General features: G+C 37.8%; 1 pseudogene; it reads left to right on the top strand.

The window, feature by feature from the left end:
• Positions 1-19,058, top strand: part of LOC127791552 (cellulose synthase-like protein E1) — an 84,443-nt pseudogene that overhangs the window by 24,175 nt on the left and 41,210 nt on the right.

Genomic DNA, 19,058 nt, shown 5'->3' on the forward strand with positions numbered 1-19,058 from the left:
TTTGACTCATAAAATCGTAAAATTGTATGCCTAAAATTAAGATTTTAACAACCATGACTAGATTACAACAACTCAAAACATTAATGAAATAAATAAACTAATAAATCCAACTGCCAACACTCCCCCTCAAGTTGGAGAATGGATGTCCCACATTCCTAGCTTGTTTACTAGATCTTCAAATCTTTTTACTGGCAACCCTTTTGTTAATATATCAGCAACTTGTTCCTCTGATGGAACATATGGTAGGTGAATGAGTCTAGCTTCCAACTTCTCTTTTATGAAGTGCATGTCTATCTCAACATTCTTAGTCCGGTCATGTTGGACAGAATTATGTGCTATATTGATTGTTAATTGGTTTTCACACCACAACTTAACTGTGTCTTGGACTGAAATTCTTAGATTATCAAGAACAATTCGTAGCCATAGAATTTCACATAGAGTAAGGGCCATAGCCCTAAATTCTGCCTCTGCACTTGACCTTGCCACAACATTTTGCTTCTTGTTTCTCCAGGACACCAGATTCCCTCCTAAGAATACATAGTAGCCACTTGTAGATCTTCTATCAGTCATGGACCTTACATAATCTGTATCTGAAAAACCTTGAATGTTCAATTTATTTCCTTCTTTAAATATGATCCCTTTACCTGGAGTAGCCTTGAGATAACACAAGATTTTTCTAACCGTTAGCATATGCTCCTCAGTTGGGCTGTGTATGAATTGACTTACCAAGCTGATAGGAAAGGCAATATTTGGTCTTGTGTGAGAGAGATATATCAATCTTCCAACTAGTCGATGATACCTTCCTTTGTCTATAGACTTGCTAGTAAGGTTGTTCCATAACTTGCAATTAGGTTCAATAGGAATTTTTGCCTCTTTTCTTCCAATCAATCTTGTTTCAGTCAATAAATCAAGCACATATTTCCTTTGAGCAAATACCTGCCTTAGAATAAGCTACTTCAATTCCCAAAAAATACTTGAGCATACCCAGGTCTTTGATTTCAAATTCCTTAGCTAGCCTTTCTTTAAGCTTTGCCTGTCTGTAACCTATAGTATGCATGGCTTTAGATAACCGCCCAAACCAAGCTCTAGGGGATTGTTTGAGCCCATATAAGGCCTTATTTAGCTGACATACCTTCCTACTGAGTCTCTCATGAAATCCTGGTGGTAAATCCATAAACACTTCCTCTTCTAAATTTCCATGGAGAAACGCATTTTTAACATCTAGTTGTTATAGATTCCACCCAAATGAGACTACCAATGACAGGAGAATACGAACTATGGTCATCTTTGCCACTAGCACAAATGTCTTTAGGTAGTCAATTCCATATGATTGAGTGTAGACTTTAGCTACCAACTTTGCCTTATACCTCTCAAGTGTCCCATCGACCGTATACTTGACATTAAAAACCCATCTACACCCCACTGGATTAACTCCCTTAGGTCTGTCCACAATATCCCATGTATGGTTCCTTCTTAAAGCCCTCATTTCCTCAAGCATAGCAAGCTTCCAATTCTGATTTTTCAGAGCCTTAGTTACTAATTTTGGAATGATAATTGAATCTAGAGATGTTAGGAAGCTTTTATGGTTTTGGGAGAGGCTATGATAGGATAGGTAATTGGCCATTGGGTGTTGCAGCTTCTAACTCCCTTCCTAAGAGCTATGGGAAGGTCGATATCATCAAGGATTTGGCCGATAGAGGCTGGATGTATTGCTTGCATGTGATCTCGGCTTTGAATGGGAGAGGAGTTTGGAGCTTGTTGGTCTTCTAGGCTTGGCTATTTTCGTTTATATACATAAGGAGACCCCTTTTATCTTCCTTGCAGCTACTGGCAGGTTTCTTACTCATCAAATTTGGCCTGATCATCACCATGGTTAAAGCTGTTTGAGTGCTAGGGAGATGGACTGGCTGTAGGGTCAGGATTAGAGGTATGACTAGGCTGACTGGAGACCGAATGAGGATCAACATTAAGCTAAAGATTGGACTGGGAAGATGGTAGAAGAAAGAAGATGTCACTTGGGTCACCATAGGAAGTCTCCCCCTGGTGACCAGCTTGGGTAGAGCTAAGGAATGGGGTAGTCTCAACAAATGTGACATCCTTAGAGATATAGAGCTTGCGAGTGGGAGGATGATAGCATTTATATCCTTCTTGTGTGGAGAAATACCCAAGAAAGACACACTTCACAGCTCTTGGATCAAGCTTATCCCGAGAGGATTTGGAAATATGAACGAAGGAAACACACCCAAATACTCTAAGAGTGTATTTGATTGTATTACCTAGAATTTAATTCTAGGTAATTTTGCCTAGAAAACAAAAACCACTCCACTCCCTTGGAAAATGAATTCCATGGAAATAATCTTTAAATGCTTGTACCATACACATTTTTCCATAGAAAAGTTAAGAATGTTTGATTGCTTCCATAAAAAATATTATAATAATTACACATTTTCTATAGTAAATGTGTGCAATCAAACACACTCTAAGAGGAAGAGTGGTATGGAAATTAGAGTCAGGAAAGTGTGTAGTAAGGCAAGAAAGAGGACTTTGTTGGTTTCAAACTTTGGTAGGCGTGCGGTTAATAAGAAAAGTGGCCATAAGGACAGCCTCTTCCCAAAAAATTTTAGAAACGGTAAGATGGTGAAGCAATGCTCGAGCTACATTAAGGAGATGTCTCATCTTCCTTTCAGCTGCTCCATTTTGTTGTGGAGTATCCACACAAGAAGATTCATGGACAATCCATTCTTGTAGGAAAAAGTGGTTCATATAAGAGTTAAAATAATCTCGAGCATTGTTGGTTCGAAATTTCTTTACGGGAGTTCCAAATTGAGTCGTTATCATTTTACAGAAGGTTGGTAAGACTGTTTGCATGGTTGCTTTGTCTTTTAGCAAAAAAACTCATGTCATCCGAGTACAATCATCGATAAATGAGATAAACCAACGTGCCCCAAAATAGGTAGGAATTTTGCAAGAACCCCATACATCAGAATGAATTTATGCAAATGGAATAGAATGGAGTTTATTGCTAATTAGGTAAGATACACGATGTTGTTTGGATATAACACATACATCACAATGTTGTTTGGATATAACACATACATCACAATGAAGAGTACTAGGATCTAAAGAAAGAAATAAAGTAGGAAACATAGATTTCAATAAAGAAAATGGTGGGTGACCCAACCGGTAGTGATGCAGCCAGATTTGGTGATAGTTGGCTGCAATTTGAGAGGAACAAGCCACTAGTTGCTGGTTCTTTGCTGCTGTCCTTGTCAAACAATACAACCCATTTGTTTCCCTAGCAGCCCCAATCCTCCTCCCGGTTTTCATTGCCTGAAACTCACACACATTAGTAGAAAAAATAGCATGGCAATGTAGGTTTCTTGTGAGTTGAGAGATAGAGAGGAGGTTGGCTAATAATTGGGGCACATGAAGAACATGGTTAAGGGTTATGTTTGGGCTTAGATAAACACTGCCATGTTCGATTATAGGGACTATTTTTCCATTAGCAATGTAGATTTGTTTCATGGTCTTAAGGGGTTGATAGGTAGTAAACACATGGGAGTTAAGTGTCATATGGTCTATAGCTTCGGAATCCAAGATCCAAGTATCATTCCTGTCAGTGTTTGATGCTGGAAAAATTACAGAATAAGCAAACTTACCTGAGGGCTTACCAGAAAGGTCTTGATGAGCCAAGGAGCAACTGCCATCATCTTGTATAGTCTTCAAAAAATATTTCAGTTTGTTGATTTCCTCACTGTTGAGAAGAGTGAGATCTGAACTAAAATTTTCCTCCAACTTTTCCATAGTTCCATCCTCTTCTTGTCCCTTGTGTGATAGATAGGATTGAGTGCTAGGCCGAGTAGCTGTGCTTGGGAATCCTCCCATTTTGCTTAGGACTGCTTCCTTTCCGTGGAGCTTGAAGCAATTATCTCAGGTATGCCGAGGTTTCTTGGAATATGTACACCAAAGTCCCTCTCTGTTGTTAGGCCGCTCTTATGCCTCTGATTTTCCATCTCTTTGCCTTGATTCTTCTCCTTTGTTTGACACTAAAGCTGATCCATCAGTGAATGTCCCCTTCAGCATCACTGCTCGCCTGTTTTCCTCACTTCTTACCATTGCAAATATCTCATTGAGTGAGGGCAATTTCTCTCGGTCAAGAATCTACACCCTTATCAAAAATCGAGTTAAGGCCAGCCAAAAATTCAACAATTCTATCCATTTCCATGATCTTATTAAGGGTCGCAGCATCAGCACTGCACACCATCTTAATTTTTTAGTATTGATCCAATTCTAACCACAAGCCATTCATGCTATTGTAGTACTCTGTAACAGTCATCTCCCCTTGTTTAGTACTACTTATATTGGTTTTAACTTCATATATAACCGATGCATCTTGCACTTTAGAGTAGGTTTACTTAGCTACTTCCCAGATTTCCCTAGCAATACTTAGAAACATATAATTCCTACTTACATCAGGTTGCATGGCATTCCATAGCCACGACATAATAAAAGAATCCTCTATATCTCATACCTGGAAATTGGGATCAGTTGCTGCCGGAGAAAGAGAAGTAAGATGGCTGAGTTTTCCTCAACCTTTAAGGAAAGTTTGAACCAGCTGCACCTAGAGGTAGTTTTTACCATCCAATCGATAGGGTAATAGCATTTTGGGAAGCTCACTTACTCCTGCCCCAAAATCGGTACCAGCACTCGAACTAACACCTGCTACATAATTTTCAGTGGCTGCTTCTCTATTGTTCATACTGGAATCTGAGTTTTCTGCCATTCCTTTGCTAAAGACAACTTGCAGCGATCAAGGCTGAAGATAGGGGCGGCAATTAAGGCCGAGTGGATGAACAAGGAAGCAACAATCAAGGCTAAAGATAGGGGTGGCTAGAGGCAGCAGTTGTTGCTTCAGATCTGGTGGCAGCGGAAGAGAACGACGCGATTGCGGTGAAAGCAAAGAGATGAGAAGAAGGCGGCAGGAGACGTGATGGCACTGGACAACGTGTGGTGGTCGATCTGCTCACAGGAGGTAGATCTGGCGACGACGGTAATGGAGGAGGTGCAGCAGATGTGGGAGAAGGGAAGATAGGGAAGAGGCGGCTATGATTGGGTGGTTGAAAACCCAGTTGGAGAGTGCAAACGACGATGAAGGCTAGACAGGGTAAAAATAAAACCCTAGATGCACTATTGAAGATAGCAGCGATGAAGGCTATAGAACCCTAGATAATTGGTTCTAATACCATGTGAAAGAAAAAGAATTAATCTTTCATATATCAAAACTAATTAATACAATCTTACTTATAACACACATACTTCTAATCCTTGAAGAATTCTAAGATTATTCAACCTCCTAACAATTCTCCTAATGTATAGGAGTTGATTACTCTCCTATAAATTAGGACCCCTACTAGATTACAACTCAAAATATTAATGAAATAAATCAACTGATAAATCCAACTGCCAACAAATTGAATCTCTATTTTGTTAGCATTTACACCTAATTAGGTTACATGCATTGCTTTACAAGAAACAACATAAAAGACACTATAAGAAAAGTTGGAGAGAATTTATATTTTTAATGGATTTGTGTCCACTCAAAATGGAGGGATAAGGTAATTTGCATGTGTTGTTGCTAAGATACAACAATAGATTTGTAAAGTGGGAAAAAGTAATCTTTACGTTCTTCGGCAAGGATGATCAGGGGACCTTGAGGCAAATGATCAGGAGGCCTTGTGGAAAATAATCAAGAGGCCTTGTGGCAAATAATCAAGAAGTCAAAAATAATTAGGAGGCCCTGAGAGATGATATATTGTTGATGCTGGTGAGTGGTTGCTTGCTGATGAACGGGAGGCCTAAAATAACTGAGAGGCCTCAAATAATCGAGAGACCTCAAAGAACCGAGAGGTCTTTGAGAACTGAGTGATCTCTCAGAACCGAGTGATCTTCAAGAACCTAGTGACCTTGGAGAACCGAGTGATCTACCAAAACAAACAAACGATGAGAGGCGTGCGAGACTGTTCCCGCACAAACCATCCGATGCTTAAGTCAATCTTCGAGTGCTTGACCGCAAAAATAGGGTTTGAGTATCAGAGTGAGCGTACCTGAATGAGGAGATGAGCCTTCTATTTATAGTGGAGAATAGAGTAATCCTAATTAACCTAGTATTAGGATTCTTTGTAGATAACGCTTATCTTGATCATCCCCAGTCTGGCTGGGATTAGGACTGCTATGAATGGCGTTTATCTCTTATGGATGACGCTTATTGTGAAATTTCTCGTGGAGGGTGTTTATCTCAATTGTTTCAAAGTCCTTGTGGAATTAGGACTCTTAATGGTCTGTCGCTTATATTCTCAGAATATTTGAATCGAGGAATGCCTAGGAGGGTTCGTTGGCTTCGAGAGAGGCTTCTAGGGGTTGAAAAACATTCATGGCCATGAGGCCACTTAGAACCGAGAGGCCTCTCGGCCATAACCGAGTGGCCACTCGGTTCATCACTTGGCTCCTTCCACACGCTTTTGTATTTTGCCTCGGGAGGGTCCGTTGGCTTTGAGGGAGGCCCCCGGTGGTTTGAAGAACACTTAAGGCCGAGAGGCCACTTAGAACTAAGAGGCCTCTCTGCCATAACTGAGAGGTCTCTTGGTTGCTGTTGAGTGGTGGCCTCTCGGCCACCTCTTGCTCCTTCTCACTTGGGTTCTGCATTTTGTCTCTTTGGGTTTGTCTTTTTTAGGTGTATTTGACCCGCATCCTTGTGTTTTTTTCTAATAATTCTTTCGGGCCATTTAGCCACAACCGAGTGGCCACTCAGGTCTTCGAGGCCACTGGGTTTTCTTAGGCCACTCGGTTATGGCTGAGTGGCCATGTAGTTGTTGCTTCAATCTTTGGTCACTTGATGCATTTGGACACTCGTTGAAGTTGGATCCATACTTCCTCATGCTTTGCTTTCCACAACTGAGTGGCCTCTCGGCCATAACCGAGAGGCCTCTCTGTTGCAACCGAGTGGTGGCCACTCGGTCGCCACTTGGTCCTTTGTCTTCAACTAGGCTATTTTTATCTTTGTTTTTTGCTCACAAATGAACCATCTTCACGGATCTTGATCTTCATGATCGAGTGGTGGCCCCTCAGTTGTTGCCTTGTTCAATTATGCACTTGCTCAACAAGTTGTACTTTCATGCTTCATTTGGAGGATCGATGGGAAGTCTTTAGTCAGTTTATGTTTGTTGTTTGCAGGGCATATTAGCATGATCATATTAATACCTTTAAATAGCTAATGTTTGGTTTCAAGAGTCTAGATGAGATGAATGTTATCTATCAACTTTAAAAAATAAGATTGTTATGTTTTTTTAAGGACAAACCACAAACAAAAAGTATGTTTATCCCGTTCAACTTTTGAATAACATTCAAGTTCTCACATAACATTTATGCTAGCCATCTTAAGTAGGAAAATTAAAAATGTGAGACCCCATATCCTATACCCTTTCTTTAAATTGTTCACTTCAGAAACAAGTTTAGAAAAGTGACCGTAGATGTTATGTTTGGAATAATTTTTTTTGATAGAAAAAAAAAAAATGAGACAATTTCCTATGTTTGTGTAGGCGTGTTTTCTTACTTGAACTAAAAAACGTTCATTTTACTTTGATTTCCTTTTCTCCAACTCAGTCCTTGTTACAAACAATATAATTACTAAATTATATCCAATAAAAAAAAAAAAAGAAGAAGTGTTGATATCATAATGGATTTTTGTGTTTCAATTGGAGCATTATTCCTGGTTATGAAGGCTTCTAATTTTGCATGTTGTGATGCAATTCCACTAATTAATGGGATCATCTTTTAAGAATTCCTTATGCTTCCTAATTTTGATGTAACATATTCAAAAATTCCTTGATATCTACTGCTCATATTTTTTTGCCCTTATGTTTTATGCAGAAGTTATATGAAGACATGGAGAATCATATCACATTTACAACTAAACTTGGAAGAGTCCCAGAAAACACGCGCTTAGAACATAAAGGTATCTTCAATGGAACAAATTTTCATCTAAATATGACCATCACACCATATTTCAAGTATTTCACACCTTATTTTCTTCATTTAGCATTGAATCTTGTTGTTCTCCTCGGATATATGAAAATGCTAAAACTATCCAAGTTGTAGTAATTATTTACCTCTAGAATTTCTTTCTTGATTATATTTTTAGACACTAATTGATGGGAGAGACTCAAATACCAAGGATATTAAGGGTTGTTCATTGCCAACTCTTGTATACTTAGCCAGGGAGAAGAGACCAAAGCATCCTCATAATTTCAAAGCAGGAGCTATGAATGCATTGGTAATGAAAATTAACTAATACTTTATATGTAGAAGATACTAATGGTCTAGAAAAGCTTGCTTCTCTAAGATTATGATCATTTTTCAGATAAGGGTGTCATCAAAAATTAGCAATGGGCAAGTAATATTAAATTTGGATTGTGATATGTACTCGAATCATTCATGTTCTGTGAGAGATGCACTTTGTTTCTTCTTGGATGAAGAAAAAGGACATGAAATTGCCTTCGTCCAGTTCCCACAGGGTTTCAAAAATGTTACAAAGAATGAATTATATGGTAGTTCATTAAGAGTTATATATGAGGTAAGTGTTCTTTTAAAATGATGAACTATATATATATATCATCTTTTTGAATTGTTTTCTTATTTTTGAACTTGACAAAAATAAAGATGGAATTCCATGGTTTGGATGGTTATGGAGGTCCTCTTTATATTGGAACTGGTTGTTTCCATCGAAGAGATACCCTGTGCGGTAGAAAGTTCAACAAGGATAGTAGGATTGAGTGGAAGATGGAGAATGATGGGAATATAAAAGAAACTGCAAGTAAATTAGAGGAAAGACTTAAAGGACTAGCAAGTTGTGGATATGAAGAGAATACTCAATGGGGAAAACAGGTTCTCTCTCTCTCTCTAGTTTTGTGTCTATCGTACAAAGGCAAGTGTTTATGACTTGGGGCTTTTTTTCATATGCAGATGGGCTTGAAATATGGTTGTCCGGTTGAAGATGTGATAACTGGGCTGTTGATTCAATGTCAAGGATGGAAATCCGTGTATTATAATCCAACAAGGAAGGGTTTCTTAGGTGTTGTTCCAACCTCATTGAATGACACACTTTTGCAACACAAGAGATGGTCCAAAGGTGTTCTACAGATTTTGCTCTCTAAGTATAGTCCTCTAAGGCATGGAGTTGGAAGAATTAGCCTTGGCCTTCAATTGGGATATTGCACAGGCTGCCTCTGGGCTCTGAACTGCTTCGGAACATTATATTACTCTATTGTCCCTTCACTTTACCTTCTAAGAGGCGTCTCTTTGTTCCCACAGGTGTGTTCACATTTCAATTTCTAATTGTGTCATTATTACCATAATATTAATTGTCATTGTTGCCATAATGTTAATATGCAATTCCTTTCCTTTTTAGAAGAATTGGTTTCGTCTTAGTTTTGTTTATTAAATTGAGAAGTCCTTGAATCATCACGATATGCCAAATTTTTTAGTAAAGTCAACCAAAATGTTGCAAATTTAGGTTATTTATTTAATTATTTTTTGTTACATAAACAATAAAAATTGGTTTGAACTTTGAGGTTGAAAGAGATTCTCTTAAACAACACATAATGAGAAAGAGTACTTTAAAAAGCTCTTTAATAAATAAACATAATGTTCTTAATGATTCTATTCTTATGTGGTTAAGATAAAGAATCAAACGAAAAATTTTCTCTTTCCATTGATTTTTTAGTGTAATATCTATTTTATCACCATTCATGTCTTCATTTATGCTTTCACATAAAAAATATGATATTACATGATTGCAAGTCAATAATACATATTTTGTGGTAACTCAAATGGTTACACTAAAAATAAAGAGGCAAGACGAGAAATGGAAAATTATCCATAAAAATGTAGAATATCAATCTCTAAGTTTCTAAATTGATTTGCGCCATTAGCATAATATTAGGGATTGGTATATATGATTGTGTGTCTTGATTATATTATAGGGATTGAATAAGATGATTTATATAAGGATTGCATATATAGGACCATGATATCTATCAAATGTGTTTGACTTTTCTCATTATAAAATCTATATACATATGAGTATAAATACCCATATCTATATACTGAAATAGAGCATGTAAATGTAAGGATTGACCACAAATTAATTTAAACAATTTAATTAAGATTTCGACCATGTATGCTACTGAGATGGACTGGAATTGCTTGCAAAGACAACAAAAAAAAAAAAAAAAGAAAAGAAAAGAAAACTATCCTAGGGCTCAATCGAGATAAAGTCATTTCGATGCTTAAGTCAGCATCAAGAGAGTTTTGATTTCCTAGAGGATGCTTCTGTTTGTCACTTCAGCTTAGTCATTAGCTTGAGGACGTCTTGAGGTTAAAAATCTAAAGTCTATGTTTTATGTTTTGAAAATCTCTTAGAAAGGTTTGTTGTCGAACTAGGTGTTGTTATGTACAACTATGACTCCTTTGATTCCAAATTAGGAATGGATGGATCAACTTAGGAAGTCCTAGGATTTTAGTGATTTTCACTGGTGCTTCTACCTCCACCTACTTTTTGAAGTAATCAACAACTACTATAACATAGTATCTTTGTCCGATTGCTTGAGGTAAATGACCCACGAGGTCAATTCCCTGCTAAAAGAGTGACCATGGTGAGGCAAGGTTCGTCATTAGTTAGGAAGATTTAGTGGATACAATTAAAGTGTCTCTAGCAGCTATCACACCTTAAGACTAATTACTTGGCATCTGTGAAGATGGTTGGTTAGTAATAACCTTGTTGGAGATGTGTAAAGGTAAGAAGTCTCCCTCCAAGTGATCTCCACACTTTCTTTCATGGACTTCATGAAATGCAAAAGTGAAGTCTACTATCCTTAGCCTCAAGCATGAAAGGAATGGAAGGCTATGAGATTTCTAGTAAAGCTAATCCCCCACGATGACTTTGTGTGCAGTTTTGATTTGTATTCTCTTAGCCTCCACTTGATTTACGAGGAGTTATCCATTGTAGAGATGGATAAAAATTGGATCTATCCAATTTGGCTCTTTTTCATTGTACTACACTTCGTCTAGTTCCCCAATGTTGGACTTTTGAATGGTTTCTACCCAGATATCTTTGTTTGAAATGCACCAACGCTTAGTGTACCATACAAGGGAGTCACGATGGTTTTCAAAACATTTTTAAGAACACACACACAATGTTTGCAAGACTTGGTATAGACAGGCATATGCAAAATAAAAGCATCAAAATGAAGAATGGAAGTAACCATTACCTTACTTCATTGAGATGCTTCTAGTTGTGCCTGTGATGCACCTGGACCCAAACTCTTTCAGTCAGGAGCAAGCTCCCACGAAAAGCCTCATGTCCAACCCGGTCCGCTCTAGTAGCTGCTTCTTTGGCCGACCACGGCACCCCCACAACCGTAGGGGACCAAGTTGATCCACAACTAGGTGGCAATGGGACCCTTCACCTCACCGATGTGCTAGATAAGCAAGGACGATGATGATTCCAAGCTATGATTGGCTCTCCTCGGATAAACTGAACGGGTCATCACATGACCTTTGGATTAACAAAAACAAGGGAGTGAGGAGAGGAGAGAAGGTGATGGAGATAGAGGAAGAAGACATTGAGTAGTAGCAATGGTCGAGCATATGCTTTCTCAAAAAGGATCGAAAGGAAGAATAGAGCAAGGCGTATAGAGCAAGTTACTCCCTTCCCCTTTTTGTCTTCTCTCTCTCACTCCTCATTTATTGCCTCTGAGATGCATATAATCATACTCGGCAGAGCATTTAATGCTCTATAGATTGAAACAAAAAAGCACGCGAGATCAAATCTTGCTCAGTGAAACTGTCAATGTTCCAGTTGACCAATCGATAGTTTTATAACCAAACTATTGACCATTTAGGAACATTGTCTATTGTTTCATGCCTTCCTTTCCAAGGTTCTCTAAATTGCATCAAGGCACACCATTAACTATTAATGGCCATTCCATTAACTCTTAATAGAACCAAAACCTCATGTTAACTTTTAGTGGCATGACTTGTTAACTCTTAACGGTCCACCTTTATTAACTTTTAACAATTTGTTGATTAATTTGTTAACTCTTAACAATACATCCATCATCATCATTAACTCTTAATGATAATTGAGCACACACGACATCAAGGAATCAGTAATCCAATGTATTAACTAGTTTGTGCATGACTTTATAGGTTCACCACCATATAGCAATCAGGATACATTAAACTCGTTGATGCCAATTGCACATTTTGATTTACTATGAGAAACTCCCCATTTCCTCACAACACCCTGAAAGGTCTCGAGTGACCTCTAGCATAATGTTAAGATGATCTTAATGGCAATGAATTCAATACTTTAGATAACCCTATTAGAGCTTTCGATTATCATGCACTATAATTCTTCCACTGACTAACATCCTGACTAAGTGAGAGCCATTGACTAATTAAACTCACAAGACTCGGTAACTATGCCAATATCCAATTTGGTGTGATTGAGATGACACATCGAAATTCCTTCTGGCATTGGAAGCTCCTTTCCAATCATGCACACCTTGGCTATGGGGTTTTACAACCATAACCAATTGCCACCGCATAGGATGCTCGCCTCACGCCAGAGGTCAATGGATTATATTAGCAAGCATCTACCTCCATTCACCATTGCATAGAGACCACACAATGAGCATTCTCACCTCTTACATTGTATGGTTCCACTCAACAGAAAATCTCTGACACTAGTGCACAAGAGAACACTATGCTTATGATCTGAGGACTAGATACACAATCAAAAAACAGCAACAGATCATCATCCTCTAAGCCATGTAATCTGTTACAAGCGTCACATTCAGTAGATGTTCAACCAACATCTTCCCATGTCTACTATCTACATCTCATGCAATATGGCATGTGACTCGTCTTCCTTTATTATTAGTATCTCATACTAATCAAAAGTAAAAGCCCATGTGCTAGTCCATAATTGATCAATCATAATCCTTATCTGATAAATCTTAGGATTAGGAATAATTTTAAGAAATCATATATTATAGATCTTTGTCACATATTCTTAACAACTTAAGAATAAGATCATTAGAAAATCTAGGGACTCATTCATAGACAATTTGGAGAGTAATGAATGAAGAAATTACCACTTTATTAGCGTGCAAGAATATCATACATGTATCCCTATTATATACTAGATGTCATCTAAATTCGGCATTAGTGTATACATCACTAACAATCTTTGGGTAGATTCTCACTTGGAACAAAAAGTCAAGTGGGATGGTTTATCTGCTTTCTCATTCTAAGCCCAAGGTACTTAATGAATGGAAAACCTTTTTAGAGAGGATATAACTTTGGTTTCATTTAAAATCTAACTATTCATCTTTAGTTCACAAGGTTCAAAGTTCCCAATAATCTAATTAACTACTAGTTTTAAATGACTTTATGCTTGTAACTTTCTTCCCTTCAATTCTTGAATTAGTTTGAGACTAGTCAAAAGCACTTCATCCTTGTCCCTTTTTATTTGTTGCTAGAAAAGTGAATCACAGAGCATACTTAAATTTGTTTGCCTCTACTTCTATCAATATTACTCCAACCTTGCTACCTTTAGTTCTGAAACTACCACTAGCCAACAAGGTCCATAACTTCAATTCAATGTCTTTGGATGTTTGAACTACTTATGGAACGAGATTTTTTAGGGTTTAGTCAATTATGGGAGAAAATATGCTAAGACATGTAATTTTAAGATTGAGGTTTGTACTAGATATCGAACTCGCTAAGCTCTTCCATCCATGCCAACATTCTACCCATGAGGTCAGGCCTTTGGAGGACATTCTTTAATTTCATATTTGTCAAGACAATTATAGTGTGGCCAAGAAAGTAATGCCTCATCTTTTGGGCCATGGTAACAAGGGCGAGATTAAGTTTCTCAATCATAAAATAATGTGATTTGTCACCATGAAATATTTTGCTAATGTAGTGGTTAGGTTTTTGGTGTTTATTTCTTTCTCATATCAGTACTCCACGTAATGCATGCTTGTTGAGTAACAGATGGCCCAAAAGCTCTTCTTCGTGCTCTAGTTATTGAGGAGTGGAGGATAGGTAACATGTTGCTTTAGATCTTCGAAAGCCTTCTGGAACTAATCATTTCACTAGGTTGTGTTTTCCTTCCTTAAAATGTGGAAGGAAGGCAAGCATATATCAACTAATCTTAATATGAATCTAATAAGAGAAGTGATATTTCTTGTGAGGTGTTTCATGTCTCAAATACTTTTTTGTTTTGGCATACTTAAGATGGCCTTAATCTTTTCGAGGTTTGCATTTATTCCATGATGCATCACCGTGTAACTAAAGAAGTTTACTGAGGTTAGCCCTTGATAAATTCCATGGAATGATTAGTTAAAGTATCCTAATTTGGCTAATTGGCGAATCATCTTTTTTGTAGATTTCTAAATTCAGGTTTAGGGAACTGTCCTATTCTAGTTTAGGAGATTTCCTATTTGTATATAGTCAATTCTTTCCTTTATTTTTTTGCTCTTTCCTATGTTATATAATCCTTGTCTCTATAAGAGGATTTGTAAAGCTTTACACAAATTAAGGGAATGAAATAAGTTGTTTTGTTACCTACATGGTATTAGAGCCATAGGCAGTCTGTCCCTTTCATTCATTTTTTCTATTGTTGTGTGCCTTCATTGCCACATCAGTGTTCAAATCTGACCCTAGTATGTCAGTCTTTGTGTCCTCCTCTTTTCTACCATGTCAGAAATTTCATAAACTACTACTGTAATGAGAAAAGGAGATGGTGTCCCATTTGATCCGCCTATGGGGAGTGCTCCTACTAGGGATACATCATACCTATCGACTTGATGGGAAGAACTATCTACAATGGTCACAACTTGTGCAGATGTTTTTGAAGGGACGAGGGAAGATAACCTATTTAACTGAGTCAGTTCCAAATGTTAAAGATCCAAGTTTTTCTGCATGGGAAGTCTAGGACTCTATGATAATGTCTTGGCTTTGGAGTGCGATACGGCCTGAGGTGAGTAAAAATTGTATGTTTTTGTCTACTGCTAAGGAGATTTGGGACACTACAAAGCACACTTACTCTAAGGTGCAAGATGCATTTGTGATTTTTGACATTAAAATGAAAATAAGTAGTACAAGGCAGGGATCTTGGACAATCATTGAGTACTACAACAAAATGAATGGGTATTGTCTTGAGTTGGATCATTACCAAGATATTAGAATGAAGTATAGTGAAGTGCAACCACCCTAATTGCAATATTTGAAAGGGACAGAGTAGTGGAATTTTTAGCCGGTCTTAATGCTGAATTTGACCAAGTGAGAGTGCAGATCCTTGGAAGGGAAAAACTTCCCTCCCTCAATGAAGTGTTTTCTATTGTTTGTAGCGAGGAGTATAGAAGGATAACCATGCTAAATGAAGTAAATCTTGAGGGATCTGCAATGGTGACTAATAAAATGGATGGTACTCAATTCAAGCCACAAGAAGGAAGGAATGAGTATAACTCTAAATCACAAAATCGGGATGGTTTGTGGTGTTGTTTTTGCAAAAAATCCAAGCATACCAGGGAGATTTATTTTAAGTTACATGGAAAGAAGCAATGCTGAACAAGGTGGGAGGTTTGAAACATATACAGTCCAGAAACCAAGCTCAAGCCTATAATGCAACTAAGGAGGAAGAAACCATTCCTAAAAAGGGAGATCCAGTTATCATGAATGATAAACTGAATACTGAGGAGATCAATAAGTTAAAAAGCTTTTTGAAAACCATTCAAGATGGCACTTGTTTCATGTCTCAAGCAGGTATTTGTTTGAATTCTGAATCCATTACTATCTCACATACTATTAGGAATAATTTATGGATCATAGACTTAGGAGCTACCGACCATGTGACCTTTGATTTAAATGTGTTTGAATCTTATAAACCAATGAATAGCTCCAAGAAGATAACTGTAATACCCTAAGTCACATTAAATAAATTAAATTAATTTAGTCAATATGATATTAAGTTTATGTAATTGATTATTAATTATGGCTTAAGTATGTATGTGAGATATAAATAAATGTATAAATATGTAAATAAAAAATAGTAAGATTAATGTGATTAAATTTAAGATTAAAAGAAATCATTTTATGTAAATGTAAGTATATATGTAAATATGTATATCGTATATATATATATAAAAAAAAAATCAAGAACATCCAGAAAATTCGGAAGTTGCAGGCAGCGCGCATGGCCGCCTGCAACCGGGAATTAATAAGGCTAGGGGGGTTTTTAATGGCGATTGATCGGTGGTATGGCCTTCCCGGCCACGTGGGCTTCGATTTGACATGAGCGGCGTGCTTTTTCGGCTATAAATAGCCCAGTTCGCGCAAGCCAACCCATTCGAAAATTTGTAAGCTTAGATCGGTCAATTGGGAGAGGGTTTGAGAGATTTGAGAGTAGGGTTCTGATCTTCAAGTCGTGGACTTCGTTTCTGGAGAATTTGGAGGCCAACGAAGCAGCGAAGAGGGAGATCCGAGCGTCGCCGAAAAATTGCGACTTCGCCGGAGCCGAGAGTTCAAGCCTTAAATCGAGGTATTTCGAGTTATTTTTCTCCAATTTTGATGCTGTATTTGGGTTCTGGAGGTCAAAAATAGGGGGGGAAGAGCTTCGTTTTGAAGCTCGGAGGGGCCGCCGGCGGCCAAGGGGCCGCCGGAGAAGACCACCCAGCACGGGCGCGTGGCTGCACGCGCCCGCGAGTAGGAAGATGGCGCGTGCAGCCCACGCGCCCATCAAAAAAAATAGAAAAAAAAAGGAAAAAGAAAAGAAAAGAAATAAAGAAAAATAGAAATAGAAGAAAGAAAATGTTGTAAAAAGTTTTATTAAATCAGAAATTTCATGTATGCCATATTTTGTGAAAAATATTTCTGGAAATGCTAAATTTATTAATTATTAAATGGAATTTTCTATTATGGAAATAGAGAAAAATAAGATTTTTAATTCCGAAAATTCCAAGAAAATTTCAGGATATTAGAAGTATTATGTAAGAAATATTAGTGAAGAGAAATTTAATAAATTGAAAGATTAGGTAATTATTATGTAATAATTACATATTTAGCTATTATGAAATAAGGGAAAATAGGAATGAAAGTTAGAAAATTACAAGAAAAATTCCAGAATACTAAGAATATTATTTAAGGAATATTGGTAAAAATAAAGTAAAATTTTATGAAGCCTAGATAATTATTATGTAATTTTGGAAGAAATAGAGCTTAGGAATAAAAGAAAAAGGAAGAAATTATGAAAAATTAGCAATTGGTATTCTAAAAATAAATCTATGTTGTAGGGGTCCTCGTGAGCAAGGAAATTAAGGGATAGCCACTTGGCACGTAGATCAAGACAAATTAGCTGTAAGTATGCTGCTTGAATTTAATACAGTTAAAAAAGTAAATGCTTTATCATACTGGCATGCTATGATATGAAACCATCATGTAGACTGCATCAATGGCACGACTATGAAATCCATACACGCACGATGATACTGTTGATCACATGCATATGAGGCCGTAGGGAGTACGAACTGACACCGCTGGCCTATCAAGGGTGCACCCATACACCCCGGCTTCGAAGAGGTGGCCGCTAAAATGATAGGCAGCATGAGAGGTGTAGTTGACACCTACGATGAAAGACATTGCATACACTCATAGCATTGCATTTGGTATTCTTACTTAGATGATTCATCATCTAACATGGGTTCGCCCCTGGAACATTCAACGTTCCAGCCGGGACTTGCAGAGATGATTCAGAGACTGGTGATGTGTAGTGACACGAGACATCAAGATGCGAGTGAATGTACCATGTTATAATATGATTAGTTTAAAATTTATGTATATTGTTCCATCATCAAACGCTTTATGTATTAACTTGTATTAAATGCCATGTACAATTATTAAATTATGTATTACTATGAGCAGGTTCAATTTAGCTTCCGCTTTACATTTATTTCTAGTCTAGATATCTCATCTGGCACTAGATACGGTCTTAGGGAATTTTAAAATGATGTTCAAAAAAAAAAAAAAGTTTAATCAAATTTCCTAAGGCATAACATGCCCAAAAAGGCGGGCTGTTACAGTTGGTATCAGAGCCCAAACAGAATACCTAGGAAGGGGAAAACTTGGATTAAGCCTAACAGGACAAGAGTACCAATATGAGAACGATTAGGGGTACTAACGAAAGTTGTGGTGACAGGATGGATGGAAATTTTTCAGAGCAAATCTTAGTCGACCATTGGGCACACCGTTTGGAACATCGAGTTCTGCTACCAAACGAGGGGATCATGGAGTACCTCGTCCAACTAGAAGAAATTATCGACGATGTGCCCCCAAGTTACCGACTTTGGCCTGAATTCGCTCAGTTTCAGATAAATATGATGGTCGGTGTACTGGAAGATGAGCTGCAGGAATTTGCAGATTGGATCCAGCATCAAGGCGAACAGTTCCTCGAATTCCGCCTTTACTGCGCACGTGTTCGCGAGCTACTCATAGAAATGTTCGAGCCAGTACCAGTGGAGGAGCACGATGAAGACATGGAGGACCCGCTAGAGGAAGAAGGAGAAGGTATGGAAAACCCAATTGAGCCAGAGGAAGCAGAAGAAATGGCAGATCCAATAGAAGCAGAGGAAGAAGAAGACGACATACCCATATTCTGGGCCGAGGATGACCTTCTTGAGTTCGAGGACACCGACTCTGAAGACGAGGAAGAGACAGAAGTGATAATGAACGACCCCAAGGCACCCCCATATGAATCTGATGATGAAAAGAACATTTGGGTCTGGAGGTCATCAGGACCAAAATAGACCCATCTCAGAAACCCCCTAACTATTTACATACAGTGTTGTCTGTAATCTATGGGACTATGTAGCATGTACATATAACATTTTGCAGCTGAATGTATAATATCAATAGAAGTAATCGGATGGCAAGATCAT

Source organism: Diospyros lotus, chromosome 15, assembly GCF_014633365.1.
Source record: "Diospyros lotus cultivar Yz01 chromosome 15, ASM1463336v1, whole genome shotgun sequence".
NCBI lineage: Eukaryota > Viridiplantae > Streptophyta > Magnoliopsida > Ericales > Ebenaceae > Diospyros > Diospyros lotus.